The sequence below is a fragment of the Dipodomys spectabilis genome, unplaced genomic scaffold, assembly GCF_019054845.1.
Source record: "Dipodomys spectabilis isolate Male_0828 unplaced genomic scaffold, ASM1905484v1 ptg000279l, whole genome shotgun sequence".
Lineage (NCBI taxonomy): Eukaryota > Metazoa > Chordata > Mammalia > Rodentia > Heteromyidae > Dipodomys > Dipodomys spectabilis.
The window spans coordinates 3,268,197-3,276,697 of NW_024870956.1; the positions used below are offsets into that span (position 1 = coordinate 3,268,197).

The 8,501-nt window shown below is 42.3% G+C and overlaps 1 pseudogene; it reads right to left on the reverse strand.

The window, feature by feature from the left end:
* Positions 1-6,510: 6,510 nt before the first annotated feature.
* LOC122126473 lies at positions 6,511-8,079 on the reverse strand (annotated as a pseudogene).
* Between the last annotated feature and the right edge of the window lie 422 nt (positions 8,080-8,501).

Sequence of the window (8,501 nt, forward strand, 5' to 3'; positions counted from 1 at the left end):
AACAAATTTAAAGTACTAAAAAGATATATCTAAAACCCACCTTTCTAACAAATATACTTCTTACAATTGTAAGAGATGAGCTAAGTACCTACCGATTCCTAAGGCCTATAATCCTAACTACTCAGGAAGGTGAATTGTGAGGATTGTGGCTCAAATCCAGCCTGGAACTTGTCTCTCAGGAGGAAGTTGTAGGACATAGGTGTCCTTGAGAAGGAGGGAGGCCTTTGTGCAGGGCCATTGCTGGAATAAGACATAGGATAAGGTGGCCATCAAGAATGGAGGCTATTAGCTAGTGTCTCCACTGAAGCAATTTATAATATGCAGTAGTCCTCTAGAAAATCAGAAGATTTTGACCACTGTCCTAGTGGTTTCAGAAATGCCATGATAAAGACCAGAGCAACTTCAAACCCACCTGGAGTCCTTAGCAACAGTCTTTGAGGCCTAAGAGCTAGAGTGTCAATTTTGGCAGGCTGTGATTGGTCCATTACTTCTCTGACCTCACTGGCCCAGACTCTGATTGGTCCATTTCCTCCATGATATCACCATGCCTGGTTGTGATTGCTCCAAGGTATGAGGCCATGCAGGATATATAGGAAGCCACCATGTTCCAACCTATGTCAGTTAACAGATCTGGGATATCTTGCTTGATGACCCGCTGGACTGACTAAAAGCTGATTGTTTTGGTTGTGGGGACTGGTTGTTGTTTGGATTTTGGTATTTCTTTTTACTTTTTCTGGGATTTCCAATATTTTATTTAGTTTATTTTAGGTAGGGTTGCTACCTGCCATAATAGCAAAAGGATGGAAGAACACAAAGAATCAATCTCATGCTCCTTGAAGGAAGAGATCACCGAACAATACCAGATGAAAGAGCTCATCCACAAATGTAGTTATGGACAAGTGAAGCTGGCACTTCCCCAACTCACAGACAAGGATGTGGTATTTAAAATACTCTAGAAATGAGAGTCCTCATCATTGGATAAAGAATGAGGTGGACATTTTTAAGATGGTATGGCACAAACATATCATTAGGTTGTACTAAGTGATGGAGAAGGAAGAGTATGTATACCTCATCATGGAACTGGCCATTAAGGGATACCTCTTGGGGTGGATCTAAAAATCCTGCCATCAATATGAGGATGAAACCAGGAGGCTCATCATACAAATTGTAAGTGTTGTTCACCACCTATACCAAAACAGAATCACACGCGACCTTAAGTCCAACAACATCCTATTGGACACCAAAGGCAATATCAAGGTCAGTGGTTTGAGTCTGAGCATCTGGCTCACCCCGGGGCAATTCCTAACAAATGTATGTGGTGCTGTGCTATTCTATCCCCCTGAAATAATCCTGGAAGGAAGAAATGATGTTAGGTGCAAGGGAGACTGAGATCTGAGGATCAGGGTTCAAATCCAGCCCAGGTTGGCTCTACCATCTGAGCAGATTCATACTGATACCAAAGACTAATTTGAGGAGGAGATGGCACAGGACAGAGTTGGCTAGCAAAATAGCTACCACTCTTCTCAGAACAAGCTGTTGAATTTGGGCTTAGGAACAGAGCAGTTCCAGCCAAGTGTGGAGATATCAAAGATACCCTCACTTGAAAGCCAGGAGACTGTTATTGGGATGGGAGAGATTTGTAGGGGGTCTACTAAAAAAAGATTTGTAAGTGGGACCCAAGAATGGAGATCAAAATATTGTTTGCCTAGCAACGCCCTCAGTCCATCCCAGAAGACAGGTGCACCAACTGCCTTAGGAGGGATTCCAGACAAGGGGCACCTTGTACTGCACTGATAAACTGACATTGTAGTTATTAAAGCATATAATTTTTGTGCATTATATCAGTTCCTTGCACATGCAAAACGATTTGAATTATATTTAAACTACACCTTAGTCTTTAAAAATGTAGTTTGATTTATTTTATTCTATGTTATTCAAGATGAGTATCATTATGTAGCCAAGACTGTTCTTCACTTCATAATTCTACTGCCTAGGTACAGTTGTGTACCTCCATGTCATCCATCATACTATAATATGCACCTTTCCTTAAGTTTTAATATTTTATTTATCCCTTGGCAGTACTGGGGTTTTGATTCAGAGGCTGCTTGGCAAGCAAGTGCTCTACTCCTGCCCCAGTCCTTGCTCTTCATTTTACTTTAGATGAGCTCTTATTGTGTTATTTTGCTTAGGTCTTTATCAGACTGTGATTGTAATGTATTTTTCTGCTGGGGAGCTGACATCTACCTCAGATAGTTCAAACCCTTTTTGACTTTTTATAGTTTTAGTAAATATATTTTTTCTTATAATAAAGATGGTACACAGAGTCATTACAATTATATGTCATTTTAAAATTCAAAACCTTATTTTAAAAGAGTTAACATGCATATAATCATTAAAATTTATCTCTGAAAAAATGACTACCAGAATAAATGTTTTTGGAGGCTGGGTCAGTGGCATTTGGTATTGTTCTCACTTCAGCTCTAGACAATGCTACATAGTTCAAGACCTGCATGGCCTAAATAAAACCAAGTAAAAAGTAAAAAAAAAATGATCCTTTAGGGCACAGCTGTGGAAGATTTGAAATACTTTTGTACATTTTATTGACCATTTGTACATTTCTGTGGTGATGAAAGTGATATAGCAATTATGTTAGAGTTTGACACATTCTTCTAACATAGCATAGCATTACCACATGACCCAGCAATTCCATTGCTCATTGTATACCCAAAAGAACTGAAAACAAAACCAATAGCTCACATGCCAACGATAACATCAGCAATGTTTACAATAGTCAGGAGTTGTACACACCTGGAGTGTCTATCAGATGAATAGGTTTATAAAACGTGAGGTATGCATAAATGATGACTCATCTACAAAAGGCTGCAATTAATATATATCTGTCATGGATGGACACAAAAATAATCTATTATGTGAAATATATTGACTAAACAATTTCATAAGAGTAAAATGGAAGATTAAAAGTTTCTGGGGCAGGTCATTGGGGGTGATTAATACTCAATGATTGTGTGGATTCCATCAGTATTGAAAAGAAAGTTCACGAACAGAGGTCATGGTTACAAAGTAGTGTGGATATAATTAATATCACTGAATTGTATTCCTTCCTAGCAATCATAAGGCCCTGTTTTCAACCCCCTGCACATCCAAAAAAAGAAATGCTAAATCTTCCTTCTGTTGCCTGCCTTGAGTGGTCGGTGCTCTTCTACTGTTATGATTGTATTCCTCAGAGGATCTCTGGTGGATCTCTGATGGTTATTCATACTTTAACATATGATCCATCATTTGAATATTGAGTTTGAGTTTTAAAGGATTTGTGAATTAAAATGAGGGCAGTGGCTGTAGTTTAACTCGAGGCTAAAGAAGGAAGATCCCTATTCAGACAAGGCTGCATAGATTTCCAAATCACCATACTAGTGCTGAAACTGGAGGGACAATTGCTTGTAAGCAATTACAAGTGAGAGAAAAGTAAGAGATAAGTTTCTGATCACATTAGATTTTGGTCATGTCAGTTTAGATTTAATATTTGCATGAATTTTAAAAATTTTCCTTTCCCCTTACTTTCAGTATGTTATTTTGAAATTTTGTAGTGTGTTCTTGCTTGCTGCATTTAAAAGAAACATAGTTTTCCTTTGCATCATATTAACATTTTTTGTACTACATTGTGTTATTTATTTTTGAAAGTTTTTATGTTTTTTTTTCTCAATCTAGAGACTGGCCACTGCCTCAGAGATTTTGCTCAGTTCTGCCAACTGAGTCAGAGTGCAACTTCCAGCTTCTTTCTTTATGAAAAGTCTCAGGCAAAGCCCAGCATGACTAAGGAAGTTGAAATCTGAGGCTCTTGGTTTGAAGCCAGTCTGAGCAGCAAAGTCTGAGGTTCTTTTATTTTCCATTGTTTGTGGGGCCTGAACTCTAGGCCTAGGCGCTGTCCTTCAGCATTCCAGCTTAAGGTTAGCGCTCTATCAATTGAGCTGCAGCACCATTTCCGGCTTTTTTTGTATATGTGGTTCTGAGGAAAAAATCCAGGGTCTCATGCATGCAAGGCAAGCACTCAACCACTGAGCCAACTTCCCAGCCAGAGTCTGAGATTCTTATCTCCAATTAATCACCAAAAAGCTGGAGTGGTAGGACTGTAGCTTTGAGTAAAACAGGGCAAGTTCAATTCCTCGTACTGGTAATTACATGCACAAGTCTCATGGACTTTTTTGGTAGGTCTGGTTTTGAACTGCAGCCCTTAGATTTCAGCCTCCTGGGTAGCTAGGATTTACAGGCATAAGCAACCAGCCTCTGTCTTATTTTAATATTTGTAACCAGCTCTTCCCTTCAACCTCAATGCTTTTTTATTGCGGTCAGTTGACCTAATCTCTGGGCCTCATTGCTGTTTCTTACCTATTTTTACAGAGGGTAGGGTTTGAATTCTCGGCCTGAGTGCTGTCTTTGAGCTCTTCAGCTTAAGGTGAATGGTCGAGTTCTCCACCCACATCACTTAAGGTTTTCTGGTGGTTAATTGGACATAAGAGTCTCATGAACTTTCCTTCCCAGGAAGGCTTTGAACTGTGATCTTCATACCTCAGCCTCCTGAGTAGCTAGGATTACAAGACAGAACCACCAGTGTCCTTGTGTTTCTTAGCTTTTTGGCTCAAGGATGATGTTTTACAACATCCACAGCTCAGCTTTTAGCTTTTTTTCTGGCTTATGGTCATAAGATTCTAATGTACTTTTCTATGTAGTCTGGCTACAAACTGATCTTCAGATTTCAGATTCCTGAGGTGCTCCAATGATACACATGAACCACCAAACCATTGCTCATTTTAAAATGTTAATATGCTCTTTTTTCCACTTAAAAATATTTTTGCGTTTTTTTAAAATTTGTATTGTGTATGTGCTAGTCCTGGGGCTACAAATCAGAGATTGGATACAATGCCAGAGCTTTTCCTTCAAGACTAGTGGCTTACCAAATGAGCCAAAGGAAAGCTTGTAGATATACTTGTTTTGTTTTGGTGCTTGAACTAAGGCCCTAGGTGCTGTCCTAAAAAGTGATTGCCCAGTTTGCCATTTAAGTCACAGCTCAACTCCATTTTTTTTTAATTCTTGGTAGTTAATAGGAGATGAGCCTTATGCAAAGCTCCGCATGAATCAGTTGCCTGAAATCTGAGGATCATGGTTCAAAGCCACCCAGGGCAGGAAAGTCCATGAGACTTTTAGCTCCAATTAATCAATGAAAAGTTGGGAGTGGTGGAGCTCTATCCTTGAACAAAACATCTCAAGCCCTAGGATAGCACACAGATGCACAAAGAGAGAAAGCCTTATGGGCTTTCTTGTGTGGGCTAACTTTGACCCATTCTCCTCAGATTTCAGCCTCTCTTCATCCTCTCTCCGTTTAAAATTTTATTGGTCCTGCAGCTTCATCTCTGACTCTGGGACCTATATCTTAGCTTTCACAATCAATGCTGGTGTTTTTAACACCTCTGCCACAGCTCAAGGTTTTGTGCTGTGTAGCTGGAGATAAGAGTCTCAAGCAGGTTCCTGCCCTGGCTGACTTGACACTGCAATCCTCATATGTCAGCCTCTTTTTTAGTAAGGCTTACACACATGACCAGCAACATTTGGGTCATTTTAAAACTTTAATATGTGCTTGCTTCCACCTCCTTTTATTTTTATTATTTTTTTTATTTTTGCTTGTCCTGGGAGTAGAAATTCAATTTCAGATGCTCTCTCACTGCATGTATGGGACTAACCATAACGTTTGGCTTTTGTGGGGAAGTTAATTGGAGAGAAGAGCTATGCCAGATTCAGGAGGCTGAAAATTTAAGAAAGTCCTTAATGCTCTCTTCTCTAATTAACCACTAAAGGCTAACTTGGACTTCCTATCACTCTACAATCCCTCACGACGGACCTGGTCATCTACAGAAACTTTCTTGTAAATGTCATCCTTTGAAAACATGTACAATTCTATTTGTTCCTCATCTTAAGATCTAAACCTACATAGCGCTGATCTCAATTAGTCATGGAATACCAAATACGATAGGAAGACAAACCTGAGAGAGACACATGCAATACAAAAGAAGAGCTTGCTCATTTCCTCAACACTCGAAGAGGGGAGGATGTGGAAGGGGGGAGAACTTCATGAGCCTTTCTACTCTTTATTTTAGCAGTGGGTTGTGGGAAATGTGTGGTTTTATTTCAACATGAAAATATCTCAATGCATGGCGATCTTGCCTGATGGGTTTATATTTTCTGCATAAATGTTATGGAAACTCATACATAACTCTCTTTTCATCCTGCAGTAAAGGTCAAAGCAGTAGCAAACAGAGATGAAAACAGATGATCGCCAGAGTCACAACTTAAGAAGGTTTCAGAGGATGGGGATTTTCCCTTGACTCCTCTTCCACTTTCTTCTGATAGCTCGTAACTGTAGGGGTGATGTTGACAGTTGTTTGTAGGAATTTTTGTTTTTCTCCAGATTCAAGTCTTATCTCTGCTTAATTTGCTTCTCTATGAAGTATTTGACTTGCTCAGCTCCAGCATGATTGCATCAATGAACTCCTCTTTCAGCTTGGTTAGTTCTTTTCTCATCTCATCTAAAATATCCTGCTTCAGTCTGTCACAGTCAAAGCTTTCTGTCTGTACCCCATCGGCACTGGGCTGGGACAAGGGTGTGGACTTATAATGGGTCATAAGACCTGTTGTCAAAAACAATCTGATTTTTCCTTGGAGAATCTCATCTGGAGATGACGGGTGACTTGCTGCCATTCATTGTATTTGTTCTTTCCCAAGGTTTCCTGGTTGGTTCAGGTGTACTTGTTGATGAGACCTTAGAAGTTACAGGTTCTGATTCTTCATTTTTGCTTCTATTGTTGATCCCTTTTTGGCCATTCTCCTCCTTCTTGCCATCAGGGGACTCATTTCCTCTATTAAGCTGCTACCTGCCAAGGGAACGGGTCCATTTCCACCACCCATGTCTGTTTTAGCTGACACGGAGTTCACATCTGTGAACACTGGGCAAAGAGGCATCTTCCACCAGTGACAATTTCCTAAGCTTGGCTCCAGCAACCGCAGCTGCAAGTCCAGTTAATGGACGATTATCTTCTGAAAAGGATCCTGAAAAAAAATCCGGATGCAGGAAGGGAGGGGCAGGAGGTGGTACAGGAGAGAGGCTTGATTAGGAAGAGGGGGTGGGGGAGGAGGGCCAGAGGATAGCAGTGGGGGTGAAGGAGGAGGTTCTGGGGGAGGAGAGAATACAGAGGCCTAGGCTGGACCTGGTGGGAGTGGTGGAGGAGATGGAGGTGCAGGTGGTCCCAAGATAACACCCTGCTGGGCTAGAGCCTCCGACAGCTGAGAGGCTTCCTGAAAGCCTGGCTCAGAAGCAGAGGGTTCTCCCAGCTCAGAGTTTACAGGGGTCTCCACAAAGGCAGATGTGGCAGTACTCTGCACTCTGCTCTCTTGATCCCATTCCACTTGCTCCAGCTGCTCCATCTGCTCCCGCTCCAGCTGCTCCACCTCTCTCTTTCCAACCTCTCTCCAGCCTCTCTCTCTCTCTACCTTTCTCTCTCTGGTCTTTCCCTCTCCATTCTTTCTCTCTCCAGCCTGTCCCTCTCCAGCTCCTTCTGACGTTTCTGTTCTTGTAGTTGTCTTCTTTGGATGTCCAACTCTTCTTGGGATGGGCCATTTTGAACTTGATCAGGCAGTTGTGAATTTTGTCTAGGCAATTTTGGTCCTGCCTCCTGTGAATTCAGCACTTCTAAGGCATGCATCATAGCACTTGCGAAGACATTAGCATCCTCTTTGCTGCCATAGTTAAGACTGTACACCTGCCTGGCATCTCGCCACTGGTGGAAGGTCTGTGTTGCTTGATTATACTTTAATCCTTTGGGGATGGCACAGTTGATCACCAACTGATGATCCTGGATCTTCCTGCCCAGCACTCTGAATATGTTGTTGCCTGTATGGTGATAGATATGAACTCTGCTAAACCCAGTTGAACCACAGCTGGCACCCACTTTTATTGGCATCATCACAAACCAATGCAGCAGCTCTTGCCTGACAGATACGCTGTTCACTCATTGAGCCTGCGGGCCTGATGGATGCGGCTCGGGAGTGGGCTCCTCTGGGACGGCAAGGTTGGCTCATTTCAGTGCTTCTCTGCTACACTGGAGGCCAGCTACTCCATCACCTGCTGTCGCTCCTGCCAGGCCTGGGTTGCAGGGTAGGTGGGCCACTTTGGCTGCCTGCTGCTGCCGCTGCTGCTGCACAGGCCCCTGAGGACCGCGAGGACCAAGAGGACTGCAGCCGTCCCAGCCGTGGGAGGAGAGTGGGGCGTGCCACGAGGCACTGGTGCCGGGTGTGTGGAACACTCAGGCTCTGCCCTCGCCCCAGCCCTCCCCTACCGCTGCCGCCCTTCCCCTCTCTTACCCCGTATAAGTAAATTTTTATAGCTTACAAAAATAACTTTTAGCTGGGGACTGGTGGCTCATGCCTGTAATCCT